Below are 19513 nucleotides of genomic sequence, written 5' to 3' on the forward strand. Positions count from 1 at the left end.
TAGCCTTTGCAGGATGGTCAAGGGTATACTTGCCCTCCATGAGCTTGATGGCTGCTTTTTGTGATTTTAAGTGAGCATTTTATATGATTCCATTTTCTATCTTTTCGTATCAGTTAAATTTTTTTTCTTTTTTACTTTTTTTTAATGGTTGCCATAGAGTTTGCACATTTACAGTTGACCCAAGTGCACTTTCAAATAACACTATACTGCTTCATAGCTAGTGTGAACACCCTAAAATAACAAAATAATCCTAACTCCCATTCCTTGTACCATTGCTATCATTCATTTCATTTATATATAAGCATATATGAAATTGAATACATTGTTAATATTATTATTTTAGACAAAGTGCTATCTATTAGATCAACCATGGATAAGAAAAATAAGATGTTTTTATTTTACCTTTGCTTATTCTTTCTTTGATGCTCTTCTTTACGTAGATCAGACTTTCTGAGCTATGATATTTTCCTCCCTCTAAAGAACTTCTTTTAACATTTTTTGTGAGGCAGGTCTACTGGCAACAAATTCCTCAAATTTTGTTTTGCTGAGAATGTCTATTTTTCCTTTACTTTTGAAGGATCAATTTCATGGTACAGGATTTTAGGTTAGTTTTTTTTTTTCTCTCTCTCAACACTTTAAATATGTCATTACACTCTCTTCCTGCTTGCATGGCTTCTGAAAAGTTGGATGTAATTCTTATTTCTGCTCTTCACAGGTAAGGTGTTTTTTCCCCTCTGGCTTCTTTCAAGATTTTCCCCTTACTTTTAATTTTCTGTAGTTTGAAAATAATATGCCTTGGTGTAGCTTTTGGCATGCATCATGCTTCGTGTTCTCTGAGCTTCCTAGATCTGTGGTTTTGTGTATGACAGTAATTTGGAAAAATTCTCAGTTGTTTTTGTTTCAAATACTTAGTGTTCCTTTCTTTCTTCTTTTTCTGGTATTCCCATTACATGTATGTTGTGCCCTTTGTGGCTGAACCACAGTCCTTTGATGTTCCGTTTTTGGTTTTTTTTTTCCAGATTTTGTTCTCTTTTCTTTTTAGTTTCAAGGATTCTATTAACATACCCTCTAGCTTGGAGATTCTTTCCTCAGCCATGTCCAGTCTATTCATAAGCCCAACAAAGGCATTCTTAATTTTGGTTACAGTGATTTTCATGTCTAACATCTCTTTTTGGTTATTTCTTAGAACTTCCATCTCTCTGCTGACATTGCCTATCTATCCTTGAGTGCTTCTACTTATCCATTAAAGTCCTTAACATGTTAATTGTTTTAAGTTCACAGTCTGATAATTCCAACATCACTGCCATGTGGTTCTGGTGCTTGCTCTATTCCTTTTTGTGTGTGTGTGTGTGTGTGTGTCTTTTAGTGTGCCTAGCATGTTTTTCTTCATAACCAGGCATGATGTACCAGGTTAAAGGAACTGCTGTAAATAGGCCTTTAGTAACCTGGTGGCAAGGTGTTGGGGGAGGGGAAGTGTTTTGTTGTCCTATGATTAACTCTCAGTCTTTTAGTGAGCTTATGCCTCTGGACTCTGAACCTTCCAAGTGTTTCTCAGAGTTTTTTTTTTTTTTTTCCCTTAGGTGGAATAGAATGGTTAGAGGGAGCTGGAGTTGAATATTCCCCTTCTCCCAGTCAGTCTCTGGTAATACTCCAGTAGTTTAGCCTACAGTTAACTCCTGGAGTGCAGGCTTTGTTAAGAGTAGAGTGCTATGGCATGTTTCAAAATGGTTCATTTCCCTTTCTCCTTGCTAGAAGCATGAGGGAATTTTTCTCTGACATTTATTGTGAAAACCTGGTCAAGTTCCTGCAGGTAAAACACAAAAGTGTGATTAAGTCCTCCGGGGTTTTTAACTCTCAGACTTGTCCACACTGACTTCCCTGATCTTCCAGCAATTAGTCAATTTCATTTCAGGTTTTTCCACCCTGGTACTGGTTCCCACAGTTTTTTCACTTGTGAGTCTGCTCTAGTATGCTGTGATTCCCTGTGTTCACCTGTCCCTCCAACTTTGGGGGCAATGGTTTGACCTGTATCTTCACCTCTTATGCATCCAAGAAGAGTTGATTTTTTCAGTCTGTTCAGCTTTGTACTTGTCGTTTAGACAGAACAGCAATTTCCAAACTTCTCGATGGGAATCAGAAACCAGAAGTCAGAAATACATTTTTTTAAAATCATTCTTCATTTTTTTTCCTGTTTATAAAGCTTTCCAGTAAATGGTCAGAATTTTGAGGGTAAGGACCATAACTAGGTTCTTCAGAGTACCTTGTAGTATGCTTTCTGCTCATGTGTGACAGAGCTAATACTTATCATTAAGACAAAATTATATATTGCTATAATGGCTGTTTAAGCAATCTCACATTTTGTGATATTTATAAGAAGTAAAAACATCCGTAATGGAAACAGCTACTATGGTCTCTACGGATGTGTCAGAAATAAGACAAACTTGCAATTTCTTTGCATTGACCTCATCTTGTCAAGTTGTCTAACACAGGATAAAAATCTAAAAGAACTAGGATAAAGGGGTGGTGGAATATGGGGAGAAGGGTACTGAATACATAAAACATAGGAAATATGTACACATACACAATTTTTTTTCATATTTATCACTCTGGATTTGCTTGCCAGTGTCCTTTGTTCCCTCACCTTCATCACCCCATTATTCCCTATCACCACGTTGATAGTTTTCTTCATATAATCTATTAGTGATTTTAATTTTAATACATTCATATATCAATGCACACTTTATACACAGTGCTTAGCATAGTTACCAACACAGAGATGACATTCAAGTGATAATTTTTAATACATGAACTTAACTAATACAATAGGAAAACTTTCCTAGGATAGCAATGAAAAAAGTTATAAATAATTTGATTTAAAAAGAAGAATATAGACAAAATGGCTCTTTCTATGGGTTATTTGCAATCATCTTGGCTAACTCTTCACTTCTCTGTCACCATAGAATAGGAGGTCATGGCATTGAATGTTGTGTCAGGAGTGGAATCAGCCAGTTGGCACTGAAAAATTTAAGCATGATCCTCTTTTGTATATGACAGTGTGACAATGAGAAGAGAGCCAATGTGACAGGGTTTGGACTGTCTTAGCTCAGAAGCAAAGCCTATCTCGCTTTGAAACACAGACCTGAAATGCTCAGATTGGGCAGGAAGCAAGGATGCTTATTATCTCTTGAGCCAAAGACCACATCTCTATATTCATATGCTGGCTCCTCTTACTATAATGCATAGCAAAACAAAACATTGTGTCTATAGAGATTAAAGGTACATCCTGACTTGACTGCCCTATCTCAATAAAGCACATTTCTTAAAAATAGATCTTAGATGCTAAAAATGGATCTCTGCACTTGTATTAATGGTTTTAAGCTTTTTGTTTAGCAGATGCTACATAGGCAAGGCAAAATTTCTAATTTTTAATGGTCTGAACATTGACATAATTGTCTAATCCCACAAGGCAGCAGATATTGCCAATTTACCCAAAGCCATGAAGTCAGCAAGAAACAGTGCCCTCTCACCTTTCATGACCACTTTCATTCCTCTATTTCAACCCGCTCTTAGTCTTTGGCTCTGAGTTAATTGCCCTTTTCACCACAGACCTGAGCTTTAGCACCTCTGTTTTTGACTTTGGCTCCATTCCTGGATTACACTGTAGATCTCCAAGCTCCTCATTCCCACACACTCCCTACCAATCCTCCACTCTCCCTCCCATCCTCCATCTCAAGCAGCCTCAGGTTATCCTTATTATACTTTGTCCTGGCCCAGCCAGCTCTCCTCCCAATTAAACCCATACCATGTCCCTGTAATTTAATAGAAACAGTTATGAACACTATTTAGTCTTGGCTTCAACTCAGTCCTATGAACAGGCCTTCCTTGAACAATCTTTATACAATACAACACGGTTATGTTTCCATTTTTACAGCTTGATACATTCTATTTTGAACCAACTGAACACTATCCACTCTGAAGTTCACTGGACCAGATTTCAGCTAAACTTTTATGTAAATCCTACAAGTATTAATTTTCTCTGGATATTACAATAAAAAAAGATAGATAAGCAGGTAAGTAAATAAATTCACTCATTCATTCACACACATGTTCTTTAATTCCTCTATTCAATAAATATTTATTATGTTCCTACTATAGGGTAGTCACAGGGCTGGATATTTCACTGTGGCAGAAATAGATCTAATTATTTAATTTTATACCCCTTAGAGTCTGTGTGTGTCACCTCAGTTCTTTATATCTTCAACTCTTCATTTTTGAAATGGATGTAATAACCCACACCTTTTCTGACAAGTGTTGAGGTTGAGGTATGATGCGATTTTTTTAAATGTAAAAAGTTCCAAACAAATATAATGGATAATTAATTATTCCTTTGGTGACCTCTGGGTTAATCGAAGTTTTTATGGCATATGTTTTTATGTTGCTACAGTGACAATTAACTGTAATTTATAAGATGTCACCTACTTAATAATTGATTGTGCTGTAAACTCAAGGTTGTTTCTTAGATTTTGTTATTATTGTTTTTATTAGAACTGTTAACTGAAGCTTTCTGCATAATGTACATGTAAAGAAACAAGCTGGTAAATGAAGATGCAGCTTTTGTATTATTTATGAGGTATTTAAGAATATTTGAGCCTGGACATATAATTCTTAGATGACAAATAACCTACGAGAGTAAAAACCTCATATAAGGAAGATGGAGAAACATGAACAGTTATTGCATTGAACTATAGTTCCCATGCATTTTGAAGTCAGCCCAGCATTTCACCATGAATTTAAGGCTGAGGTTTACGGGCATCAGATTTATCATATTGAGCTCTGTTGGCATTAGCCAGTAGTTAAGTGAAATGCTTTTACATTTCACGGTACCAAACTGAGCAACAAGCTCCAAATGTAAAGGAGGGAATTGCTATCACATACAGGCAGCCTCTGTGATCTTGTTCTCTAATAACTACTAAGTATGCTGAGTGTTTTCCATGTGTCAGGCACTGTTCTAAGTGCTTTTCATTTATTAAGTCATCTAACTCTTCAATGAACTCTTTGAAGTAGGTTCTATTATTATCTACAGTTATAGTGAATCATGAAGAGGTTATGGGATTTGCATAACAGCATTCATAAGAGAGCTGTGATTTCAAAGCAGGCACTATGGCTCTGCGGTCCTTTATCTTAACCACTGTCCTCCACGGCCTCCCATCTAACACCCAGGAAAAATAGAAATTTGGGAGAAGAAATGAATAGATATGACCAAGGAAAGTAGGAACAACCCTACATTAACCTGGTATTTTGTGACCCAGACTTTTATTCTTCTTTCATGAAATGGTCATTCCCTTGCAACACTAAATATAACTAACTCTTTAAGGACCAGACCAAATTCTACTTCTTTGATGAAGCCTTTTATGACCTCTCCATTACACCTGTACTTTCCTCTCAATTTTGTTGTAAACCTAAAACTGCTGTAAAAAATAAAGTCCTAAAAAATTCAGTGTTCTGGGCTTCCCTGGTGGCGCAGTGGTTGAGAGTCTGCCTGCCGATACAGGAGACACAGGTTCGTGCCCCAGTCCGGGAAGATCCCACATGCCGCAGAGCGGCTGGGCCCATAAGCCATGGCTGCCGAGCCTGAGCGTCCGCAGCCTGTGCTCCGCAACGGGAGAGGCCACAACAGTGAGATGCCCGTGTACCACAAAAAAAAAAAAAAAAAAAAAAAAATTCAGTGTTCTGATTTATAACTATGATTTTTGTTCATAGAATCATTCATTTTTATTCATTGCTCAAAGATTCATTGACTGCATCTGTGAACCATGTATCAAGTATACAAAGAATAAGGTGAGATAACTGATCTTGAACATCTCACTTCGAATATGAAAAAGATAGTATTGATCTCACATATAAAATTCATATGTAATCCTGTGGTTAACATAAAAAAATCAGAATTATAATCAGTTATAATTAAGCCACTTTTATTTGCATGGTTTCTTAAACAGCAAGAGGTAGGTCTCTGAAAATTCTCAAAGAAATGGATTAATGAAGAAGTTATTGAAGAAATGGATTGTGGAAATATTAGTTTACTAAAATAAACATAATAAAAATAGTACACTGAATAAAGAGAATGTTAGTGACTTTGTATACATCTACTCAACTTCAGTAAGTACAAATTATACAATGGATTGTATTTACCCTACTTGGTCTCTAAAAATTTGACATAAATTCATGCAATACCCTCACAATTCACTATTATTCTTGTTCAGTGCATTTTGCTTTGTTGCAGACATTATGCTTCCCTGTAAACATATTTTCACGATATCTGTATCCCACAGAATTTGTAAATAACAATTTACTGAGATATAATCCGTATGCCCTGCAATCACACATTTAATGTGTGCAATTATATATTTTTTAGAATATTCTGAGCTGGACAATCATCACCACAATCCATTTTAAAACATTTTCATCACCCTTAAAAGAAACTTCATAGACATTAGCAGTCACTCCCCATTCTCCCTCCCCAACTGCTCCTAACACTTAAGCAATCAGGAAAGTGGTTTCTGTATTACAGATTCGCCTACCCTGAACATCTCATGTAAATAGAGTCATATAATATTGTCTTTATGACTGATTTCTTTCAATTAGCATGTTTTCAAGATTTAACCATGTTGTATCATGTGTCAGCAACTCATTGATTTTTATTGTCAAATAATAACCCATTATATAGATATACTATATTTTGTTTATTCATTCATCATTCATGGTAAGATTTGTGTTGTTTCCACCTTGGGGCTATTATGAATAATACTGCTATGTCTATTCATAAACGTTTTTGTGTGGACATATGTTTTCACTGATCTCAAGAATATTCAGAGAAATGAAAATACTGGGTCATATGGTAACTATATGTTTAACTTTTCAAGGGACTGTACAAGCTTTTTCAAAGTGAATGCACAGATTTTTTTATTCCAACAATAACCAAGCAGGACGCTACGTGGTCTTCCCAGGACAGAACCTACTCCCACCCCATGTCCTCCACCTTCCCCTTGTCTATAGAAAAATTTTAGCCTCCTAGGCCTTCCCAGAGTTCCAAAGAATACATTTAATGACAGAAGCGAGGAAAATGCAGAAATAAGAGTCAAGCAAGAAGACGTGATAACAGGTTAGCCATTAAACAAAATCAAGGACATTTAGTTCCTCCTCAAGGGCTATAGATAATATTCTGAGCCATGTCCTTTGAGCTGTTTTGCAGATACTGAAACCCCCACCAGGTGGAAGAAGTTAACTGTATGCTGCCCACAAGCACATAGACCCCAGACTGGTTGGAACCAGAAGGTTGATGATGTTGACTCCCAATTACCTCACCACCAACCCATCAGAAGAATGTTCACAAGCTAATCACACATTCCACAACTCCCCTTCCTCACTCTTTTTTTTTTTTTAAATAGAATGTGATTATTAATTTTTTTCTTAATTTTTATTTATTTATTTTTGGGCTGCATTGGGTAATAAAAATCCAAAGTAAATCATTACATACTTACTGAGATATGTTTTATCCACAGAACACTTTTGACAACAAATGTGTGAGGTTTTTCCTCACATTGACAATTTTTAAACTCTCCAGACACCAGCTAGATGTTCCAGCTTAACTTAATTCAGCTGGATTTAGCATCAGATTCCCACAAGTTAAAGACCCAGTCCCACAAGACTGCCCTCACTTCAGATGCCAGTTCACAAGTCCTGGGCTTCTCATAATTCAGACTGATGAGCTACAAATTAGGGGTGGCCATTCTCCCCTGCTTTGGTTTGACAGTTTGCTAGAAACAGTCACAGAACTCAGGGAAACAGGTTACTTCCTATCACTGGTTTATTATTGAAGATGCAATTCAGGAATAGACAAATGGAAGAGATGCATACGTAGGTCAAGGCACAGGAGAAGAAGCACAGAACTTCCATGCCTTCCCTAGGTGTGTTACTCTCTCAGAACCTTGATGTGTTCACCAACTCAGAAGTTATCCAAATCCTAGCATTTAAGGTTTTTCATGGAGGTTTCATTACATAGGCATGATTCATTAAATCATTGGGCATTGGTGATGAACTTAATCTCCAGCCCCTCTCCAGCCCCTTCTCAAAGGTTGGATGGGGGTGGGGCTGAAAGTTCCAACTCTCTCATCTTGCCTTGGTTTTCCTGGGGAGCAGCATCGGTCCTGAAACTATCTAGGGGACCCCAGCCACCAATCATCTCATTATCATACAAATGATACTATTATCATTCTGGAGATTCCAGGGGTCTTAGAAGCTCTTTTGTCAGAACCTAGAGACTAACACCAGATATTATTATAAAAATGCTTCTAGCGCTCCTATCACACAGGAAATTACAAGGGTTTTAGGAACTCTGCACCAGGAACCAGGGACAAAGACAAATATACATTTCTTAGTATATGATAATATCACACAAAGCCATTTAGCCTCATGACAACTCTCAAAATACACCCACTTTATAGATGAGAGAATTGAGAGACTGAAAGTTGGAACAATCTGCCAAAGTAACAAGAGTTTGTAGGTGGCAAATCTGGAATCCAAAATTTGATGCCTCTCTCTTCAAGGCTTGAATCCATTTATTGTGGACTAAGCTGCTGTATGTTTCTAGCTGGATAAATTTTCCAGTATGAGTCTTTCCTCATACGTCCTTTAAAGGATGTAGAGCAGTTGTCATCCTGATACTTTTTATTCATAACCCTGATGATTATTTCTTTTGTCCTCATTCCAGATGTCATCCATTATTGATGGACTTCTTTTAACACCTGTCTTAATGTTCAGACAATCCATGAATACAAGTTAAAGGTGTATACTGTGTCCCATTTATTCAGAGGCTTTAAACAAGATCCCAATGCATCCTGCGTAATCACTGCTTGGGCAAGCAAGCCTAGAATGTTGTTAGTTTGTGCTGTTGAACATAAATCTTTTAAAAATATTACTTAATACATAATCATCTGGAAAGTTATATGTTGTATGCTTGCTGAGAGCACACACACACATTAAAAAGATTAAAATTTGGTGCAAAGCTACCAAGAATCCCTATTATACTTCAGAAAAGGTAGGAGTCAAGGTAGAGAAGGGTAGGAAACATATAATACAGATAGAAGGAAGGGTAACTTAAAACACTCAGGAATTTAAATTCTGCCCACCATCCTTGAAAATATTAAATGCTTTTAAGGACACCCTCTTTTCCTTCTCCTTCTTCTTCTTCCTCCCCCCACCCTTCCTCCTCCTTCTCCTTTTTCTAACAATCTCAAACATATAGTAGTACAAAGAAAATGTTTTGCTTTATCCTGGACTATTTGAGTACACAGTGTTCTGCCTTATCACCCCAAAGTAATAAGTAAAGTAAGACTTTACTGTGGATTTCCTATGAGTAAGGACATTCACCTGACAGAGGGGGTTTGATTTCTTTTTGCTTTGAATATTTATAGATATTGAAGTTAAATCTCCTCCAGGGCAGAGACATCCTTATTTTACTCATTCATTTACTTATTTGTTCAACAAATATTCATTTAGCGTACCTGTGAGTACAGTATTTGGAGTGCTTGTAATGTATTACTTGATATGGGTCCTGGTGCATGGTTGTGCTCAGGTGGTGAACAATACTCAAGCTGGATACTTACATGTGCACTTTTCTATATGTACTTAAATATTCTTTTAAAATTTCTGAAAATGTGATACAATTAAACTTAAAATAAATCTCATGTGTTGGTTGCACAACCATGTGAATGCATTTAATGTCACTGAACGCTGCACTTAAAAATGGTTGTAAGTTTTAAGTTATTCATGTTTTACCATGATAAAAAAAATAAACACATGGATGGACCTAGAGATTATTATACTAAGTGAAGTAAGTCAGAAAGAGAAAGACAGATATCATAGCACTTACATGTGGAATTAAAATATGACACAAATGAACTTATTTATGAAGCAGAAACAGACTCACTGACATAGAAAACAAACATAGTTACCAAAGGGGAAAGGGGGTGGGGGAGGGATAAATTAGGAGTTTGGGATTAGCAGATACAAACTGCTATATATAAAATAGATAAACAACAAGGTCACACTGTATAGCACAAGGAACTATATTCTATATCCTGTAATAAACCATAATGGAAAAGAATATATATATATATATATATATATATACTGAATCACTTTGCTGTACACCTGAAACTAACACAACATTGTAAATCAACTATACTTCAATTTAAATAAATGGATAAATAAATAAACAAACCTCATGAGTGTTATACAAAAGAGAAAAAGAGAGAGAGGATGATTTCTGGTTCTTCCTATGGGGCTTTTGAAAGGATATGTAATAAACTACAAGCAATAAGAAATTCAGTTTCTCCTTTAATTCTGTAGAACGAAATGATCTCGTTGTTTATAGGCTTACCTGCTATTCCTGTTTAATCTTAATGATAAGTCATTGGGTTACTCAGAAAACATCTGGAATAATTAAGATCTTACATAGTATATGTCAGTAACATTTCTTTGGTAAAGATATGTGCTATTCGTCTCATACATTTCTTCTTTCTTCCATCTCGTTTAGTGATTTTTTTCAAGCAGGTATCTGAGGGATATTCCACAGTTTCGTCTGCAGTTAAGAGTCCATTTATTTTCATCCATGATGCCTAAAACTACACTGTTCACGTGAATTTCCTGCCCATTTAGGTCCAACCTCTCTGGATAATGACTAAACTTAAATAATTTTTTCTCTTATTGGAGCTCAAACTCTGTTCCAGAGATTGTGCTACACTGGGACAACAGAGATGAGTAGGACATTGTATTTTTCTCAAGGAGTTTTTATTTGTCCAGATGATAGATAACAAATAACTTCAATATACCATAGTAGTTATAAATGTCAGTCTTCAATTTCTTCATCCATTCATTAGAGAAACAGTAGAGCATAACAGTTAGCAGGTCTTGAAACATACCTTTCAGGCCTGTTTCCAGTTCTGCTTTTTTATAGTAGCCATGGGATTCGGGGCATATTACTAAACCCCAGTTTCTTCATCCCTATAAAGGGTAAAAAATATTACCTAACTCCTAGGATTATTGTAAAGATTACAACATGCAATAGGTGCAGAGATCTTATATGTGGCATATAATGCACATTATACAAATATTAATTATTCATTCATTTATGCATGCATCTGTAAACATTTCATTTTGCAGAGATTCATCTCAATTCCATTGCAGTGTCCAGCTGTCCTGGGTGTGAGTTTGTCACAGTAATTGTCTCAAGGGGTGAATGCTTTATTTCCAGCTTTGCTCCTTGTGTAGGGCAGGGAGACATTTAAAAAATAACCTGTTTCCCATTATCTGTGAATACTTATATATACCTATGAATCAAGCATTTTGACCTGCTGACTTTTTAACTTAAATTCCTTTTCTTGGTAAAAAGACGCCTGAGTTTCTTGTGCTATTTCTGTGATTTCTTCTTCCCAATCTGGAGTTTTCCATTTGCTTCTGTTGGGGAGAAAAAGCTTTTCCTATATCCTGTTGGATTCACACTTGGGAACTGAGAATTAAACTGACAAAAACCAGACTTCCTTGGTGGTGCAGTGGTTAAGAATCCATTCGCCAATGCAGGGCACATGGGTTCGAGCCCTGGTCTGGGAAGATCTCACATGCCGCGGAGCAACTAAGACAGTGAGCCACAACTACTGAGCCTGCACTCTAGAGCCCATGAGCCACAACTACTGAGCTTGCGTGCCACAACTACTGAAGCCCATGCGCCTAGATAGAGCCCATGCTCCACAACAAGAGAAGCCGCCGCAATGAGAAGCATGCACACTGCAACAAAGAGTAGTCCCCGCTTGCTGCAACTAGAGAAAGCCCGCGCAGCGATGAAGACCCAACACAGCCAAAAATAAATAAATACATAAATAAATAAATTTATATTTAAAAAAATGACAAAACCCAGATTTTCAAGAGAAAAGACAAATTTAATCATTTACACATGAGAGTTCACAGAAAAAATGTGACTCAAAGATGTGGGTAGAATTTGAGGAGGACAAGAAGGGCACTAAAGGGCAAACAAATGACTTTTTGGAAAGATACGGACCTTTAGCAGAATAGATGGGAGATGATAAGTTTGTGACGATGGCTGTTTAGTGGGGTGTGGAGGCTTCTCATAGCCAGTGATAAGAGTCAACCATCTTCTCTGGTTGCTCCTGGGGAAGGCATCTGTGGCAATGGAGGGTTTTGAGTTCTTTTAGGAGGCTCTGCTTTTAGGCAGATGAGAGACTTCAGGAGCTCAAATGCCTTCTGCTCAAAATAATTTTTTTGCCACGCATATTCTGGACCCCTTCACTTGTTCCTCAGGATTGACTGACACACCATCACCTTTCATCCGGTGATCACCCTCCCACTCCTTTACTTCTACTAAAGCTTTGCTAAGCATTCTCTCTACCCAGCACCTTTTCTCAATTCGAATTTCCTTTTCAGGTTGCCATTCCTTCATCACCTCTTATTTGTTTGCCCTCTGGAGCAGACCTCCCAAGCATATCTGTCTCCCTCTTCTCTTCTTTTCATAGGGAATGCAAGAGTTAGTAATGGAACTTTTCTTTCTCAGCAGTCAGCTTTTTTTCTGAAGGAAATTAATGGGGATTTATCATGTCAGGCGCTCTCTTTAAAAAGGCACAGAAGAGCACATTGATTTTCTTGATATTCCCTTTGATGTGAAGTTGAAAGCCAGAGCCACTCACTGTCCTCTTACCTACAGTGATCTTTAGCGTTCCATTTCACTCTTACTGTTGACTTTGTATTAATCTCAACTTTTTTTTAAATGAACACATTAAACTAACAATAAGGAAAGATCAAACTGAATTTTCTCTCTGGCCCTCTTGACCCTTATTCCCACGTATGGGTTTTCCAGCATCACTTGAAGGTCTCTGGGTAGCTGCCTTCCCTCTACATCTGGCTTATGGAAAATAAATGCTAGACTGACACTGAGACATCATAATTTTGAATTTTGTTCTGTTGTTCATCTGGGTTATGACACACCACTCAGAGGCTGATAAAAATTCACCAATTTACCAAGCAAGACAGGCAATAGTAAGGGACACATTTTTCTGCTACAGGGATGATAACTATGAAAAGCACCGCTGAGCAGGGAATAAAAAACGGGGATACCAAGAACTATTTTTGCTCAGATATTAAGTAGGTGTTTATCATGAGCATTTTTTTGCACTCCAAAAGCTTGTACATGAGAATTTTTATCATGTCAATAAAACAGTAAAAATAGTGGATGTATACGAAAGCAATTTAAAAAATAATCTTAAGCTACCTGCAACAGGATCTAAGTGCATAAAGTGTTTAACCATGAAAAGCACATCAATAATTCCAATAGTTTGTATTCACCATGACCCAAATGCTGCCATCATTATGGGAGATATGGGGCACATGTGACCTCCAACAAGAGAGCAGAAAAGGAAAGAGCCTTGCTGTGGACTCAGGCTTTGGAATCCAGCTAAATTCTAAGAGATACATCATACTAGGAAATTTCCTATGGCCTGGAGAATGGCCACCATAACCCAGGGGTATCCCTTCTCAGTTGCCCCTAACATTAATGGGTTAGCCACCATGTCTCAGTTTCTAATGGCAGTCACCAAGAATTTTTCACAGACCAGAACTCTTAAATTTTAATTAATATAGATAAGGACCACTGGAATGTTTGTTATAAATGCAGAGTCCCAGACCCCATCCTCAAAAACTGTTGATTGTGAAACAGAGTCCATGCCATTACCCACGAGACCTTGCACAATTGAGTCCCTGCCCATCTTTTCCACCTCAACTTGCACCAGGTTCCCCTTTTGTCTTTCAGCTCCAGCCCTTCCTTTTTGCATGCAATGTTTCCTCCTGCCAAAAGTCCTTGTCATATACTATTCTTTGCACATGAAACACCTTTTCCTTCTTGCTTCACTTAGTAAATTCCTAGTTCTATTTTAGATGTTAGTTAAAACTTTCCCTTCTACAGGGAAGTATTCTCTGACTTTCTAGGCTCAATCAGATACCTTAATTATAAGTTCCCTCTCACACTATATAGCTTCCTCTCAGTAGTAATTTTATGTGTGTTTACCTAATTACTTAACTGATGTCTGACTCCTCTTTCAGGATATAAGCTCCATGTGAGCAAGAAGTTTACCTTTTCCACGTTATCAACAGTGCCCAGAGCTTAGCACACAGTAACTGTTCAGTATATGTTCAGCACATGTTTTTTACCAAGGTTTTTTTGATGATTCTCTGAAAGTGGCCTATAAATAAGACCTTGAGAAATAATGAATTAAGAAAGCACTAACCTACCTTGCTCCTCTAAGAACCTATAAGGAAAAACTCAAGACTCTTTTTCAGGAAATAATTCTATTTCCTGAGCAAATTAGGAGTCACAGAAAATTAACAACACAAGTCCAAGGTGTCTGACTGATAAGCCACACCACATAAATTTGGAAATCAGTCATCCATCATTCCATATCGTTTGTGGGCTCAAGTTCATCGAGACTATATACCCTTTTATGTAATGTATATATATTTATATTTTTAGAGAAGTGCTTTCTTTCTTTATTTCTTTTTGGCTGTGTTGGGTTTTTGTTGCTGCGCCTGGTCTTCCTCTGGTTGCAGCAAGTGGGGGTTGCGGTGTACGGGCTTCTCATTGCAGTGGCTTCTCTTGTTGCAGAGCACAGGCTCTAAGCACATGGGCTTCACTAGTTGTGGCGCATAGACTCAGTAGTTGTGGCTTGTCAGTTCTACAGCACAGGCTCAGTAGTTGTGGCTCATGGGCTTAGTTGCTCCGTGGTATTTGGGATCTTCCTGGACCAGGGCTCGAACCCGTGTCCCCTGCATTGGCAGGTGGATCCTTAACCACTGAACCACCAGGGAAGTCCTCTATGCAATACATTTCATATTGGATATTTTCTCAGTCTTCTTGTTTTATTTTAAAATCAAAGAGATTGTAGTTTTTAATAGGAGGTCCCACATGCTTTGACACGTTCATGCCAACGTGACTTGAATGATACTGTGGGACATCTTCTGGGCTCCTCATATAAGCATCATAGGTGTGCCAGAATGAGACAATATGTCAGCTCTCTTAAGCAGTATTTTATTCTGCCCTAAGCAATATTTAATTCCTCTATTTTTAATTAACTATTAAACAGGATCACTTGCTCAGAAAGTATATTCTTTAACTCTCTTAGGATACATTTTAGCATTCAAGAATTTCACAGGTAGGACATTTTTATTAGGATACAGAGAATGGGCAATATCTACAGCGAAATCCTGGACTCCTCTAAGGCTGGATACATAATTTGCAGGACCCAGTACAAAAAGAAAATGTACAACCCCTTGTTTAAAAACTAGGAGTGTGAAAATGCCATTAGTGGACCACGCGGGCCTCTCACTGTTGTGGCCTCTCCCGTTGCGGAGCACAGGCTCTGGACGCGCAGGCTCAGTGGCCACGGCTCACGGGCCCAGCCGCTCCGCGGCATGTGGGATCTTCCTGGACCGGGGCACGAACCCGTGTCCCCTGCATCGGCAGGCGGACTCTCAACCACTGCGCCACCAGGGAAGCCCCCATGTGTTTTTATTGACTATTTAATGTTCCAAGTAAAGAAAAATTAAAATTTTAATTTACTAGCATATTTTTTTTCTTACTATTCATCTTTTATGCAAGGCCAGTTTTGAATGAATGCACCATTTAAATTGCATGTGGAATCACTGAAATTAACAGAATTCCTAAGTTTATGGCTTGACCAGGGAGGGTGCCTAAAACTGGCCAGAGCAATAAACACAAATCATATGCAGGAAGATTGGAAAGAGAAAGAAAGCATCGCCCCACTCACAGAGCTTGTCAAGAGAGTTCTCCTAGGCAAGTGACACTCATGGGGCACGTGCAGACTCACAGAAACCAGTAGCCCCATTTTACCACAAGCCTGAGGGTTATAGGTTAACGCTTCCACCAGCTGCCAGACTGATGTGCCATATCTTCAACTGAAGCAAACTTTAAGATCATCTGAATAAATCCATACATATTTTACATGATGAAAGTGAAGTACAATGAGTTAAATAACTCATTCCTTGGATCACTGTTCATTAGTGACACAGCAACAGTCACAACCTTCATTTTCTAAATTTCACCCCAGAGATTTTTCTCTAACAAAACATGTTTTCCAAATAATAACATCTCCAAATATTCTCCAACATCATAAATGGAAATATCCAGTTGTTTAAATTTTTTTTTTGCAGGAAGGCAACTAAACTTTACTGAAGAAGTGCTATGTACATATTGTTTTTGTTTAAATTAAACTTTTTAGGACATAATTGTAAATGCATATGCAATTACAAGAATAATATAGAAAGATCTCGTATACTTTTGAACCATTTTACCCGAAGTATCTTGCAAAACTACAGTGCAATATCATAGCCAGGACATCAGCTTTGATACATTCAAGACTGAGAATCGGGCTTCCCTGGTGGCGCAGTTGTTGAGAGTCTGCCTGCCGATGCAGGGGACACGGGTTCGTGCCCCGGTCCGGGAAGATCCCACATGCCGCGGAGCAGCTGGGCCCGTGAGCCATGGCCGCTGAGCCTGTGCCTCTGGAGCCTGTGCTCCGCAACGGGAGAGGCCACAACAGTGAGACGCCCGCGTACAGGAAAAAAAAAAAAGACTGAGAATCCTTCCATCACCACATGATCCTTCCTCCCTATTGCCTTCACATAGGCACAACCACTACCCTCTCCTACCACGTTCCTGACCCCTGGCAATCACTAACATGTTCTCCATTGCTATCATTTTTGTCAATTCAAAGTTATTATATATATAGAATCATACAGTATGTAAACTTTTGGAGTTGGCTTTTTAAACTCAGCATAATTCCCTGGAGTTTCATCCAGGTTTTTGCAGGTTTATTATTTATTGCTGAGTAGTATTTCATAGCTTGGATGTACTACAGTTTGTTTAATCATTTGCCCATTGAAGGGCATATGTGCTGTTTCCAGTTTGATACTATTACAAATAAATTTGCTATGAGAATGTGTGTATGTTTTTGTGTAAACGTAACTAACTTTTTGTATTTCATGTGTATTATATAGTCTCCATAGTATAGATAGCATATAGTATACAGTATGGTGGATATCACATGTATATATACTAATATACATATTATATATAATATATATTGTAACACATGGTGTCTACATATAATGTAACTTTTATATTGTATTAATTTTATGTTTACCACAATCTTAGTGACTTAAACAACACAAATTTACTATCCTATATTTCTAGAGATCAGAGGTCCTAAAATGAAGGTGTCAGCAGGATGGCTCCTTCTGGAAGCTCTAGGGAGAATCTGTTTCCTTTCCTATCCATCTTTGAAAGGCCATTCTCACTTGTCACCTTTCCCTTTTCTTCCATCATCACTTCACCTTCTCTCTTACATTGCCTCTATTGCTTCCTTCTTATAAGGACTCTTTTGATTACATTGGGTCCATCTAGATGACCCAGGCTAATTCCCTCACCTCAATATCCTTAGCTAGATTATATCTGCAAAGTCCCTTTTGCCATGGAAGGTAACATATACACAAACTCTGTGGTTTAGGGGATGTACTTCTTTGTGGGGACACTATTCTGTGTACCATATGTAGGGTAATATACTATATAGCATATATTACATGCAATATATTTATATCAATGTATAGATAGATTGCACATACATAAACATTCATACACAGACTTACAGGATAGTGTCTGTCTTCTTCACTGCTTTATTGTCAGATCTACTGAGAATAATGCTTCACACTGAACCTCACTCAATAAAATATTTGATAAATAAATAGGACCCTGTATCTTCTTCAACTTATGGAGAATATTTACTAACAAGCTTCCCTTACTTAAAGAAAAAGATAACAAGGATTTTGTAATACGTATACTAAAGCTTGTTTTGAGGCAAACAATAATTATGATTGTTGTAACATCAAACATCATTAAATCTATTGTAAAAATCTTCCATCTAAATGTAGGGATTTGAAAATGTCTTGATTTTGCTTAAAGCTTTGTTTCTGCAAAATAAAGAGAAGATGGAGGAATACTGCCTTAGATCTAATTGCAATCAATGAGGAATAATGTCTGGTAAGATAGACAGCTGAGACCGCTGATAGTGGCCCTTGATTCATTTAGGGTGGTCATTATTGAAGACAAGACAACATGGTTGGATCAGACATATCTCTTGGGTCCTAAGTTCCTAAAAGACAACACAGATCACAAAGAATGGGAAAGGATGAAAGGGATGTTCTGACAGTACTATTAAGAGGTAATACTCTACTGTGAGGTGATGGATGTGTTAATTAACTCAGTAGTGAGAACTCTTTTACAACACAGATGTACATCAAGTCATCACTTTCTGCGCTTTAAATATATCACAATTCTACTTGTCAATCATGCTCAGTAAAGCTGATAAACAAACAAACACTCTTGAATCAACTGGGTGTCACTGAAAGAAAGGAAATAGGGATTGAGCAACCTACCAATGAACACGCAAACTATTAACCTCCAAACGTATATTCTACTTTTACTACTAATATTAACTCATAAACAGTTTATCCTGTCATTAGAATCTTTACATACACAATGACTTACATATAATTCCATCGTTTCCTGTATTTGCCTTGACGTAAAAACGGTTTGGAAACATTGATCTCTCCTACATCTCCTTACATCCTACCTATAGTTCTCATCATCTTCTTAACCATTCACCTTTATTGTACCTTCAAGTAACCTCAAAATGTGTGCTCTCTTCTTACTAGACTGTCTTTTGCAAACTTAAATGTTTGATGCAAACAATGCAAGGAAGAAAATACAGGAAAATTAGAAGTTTTTTTTAACTTTATTTTTTTAAGAAAGCCAGTTACAGGTTCATGGGAGCAAACAGCTAGTAACCAACTAAACAAGGGAAAGTCTATAACACAAATCCTGTTTAATAGGACTAGCAAGGTCTGGGGTCATGAAAGGTACAGGAACAGTTTCACTATGAAACTAGTGACTGTTTATATTTATAGAGTAGCAGAGTCATCTCAAGAAAATAGGGTCACAATTCCAAACAAGCTACTGCCCTGACCTTGTTAACCTGCTTACAAATGCCTTATTATTCATTTCACCTATGTTAGCTTTTTACAAGTTCTCAGAGCAACTTTATAAAGCAGATATCATTGTTCCAACTTTACAGAAGGGGAAACATAAACTGATAGTTTATTTGACTGGATCCTCACCATTTGGTTTTTTAGCTCAGAAAGCATCTGCTTAAAAATGTCTTTCTTCAACACCTTATCCATCTCTACCAACCCTTTCTTTAATCGGCATCATATAACTCTCTTATTTTTCTGTTACAAGTCTCATTTTATATTACATTTAAATATATTTATTTTTTGGTCTGTCTCTACCACACAAATATGTAAACTGTTTGAGGGTACAGTA

The sequence above is a fragment of the Phocoena phocoena genome, chromosome 8, assembly GCF_963924675.1.
Source record: "Phocoena phocoena chromosome 8, mPhoPho1.1, whole genome shotgun sequence".
Classification (NCBI taxonomy): Eukaryota; Metazoa; Chordata; class Mammalia; order Artiodactyla; family Phocoenidae; genus Phocoena; species Phocoena phocoena.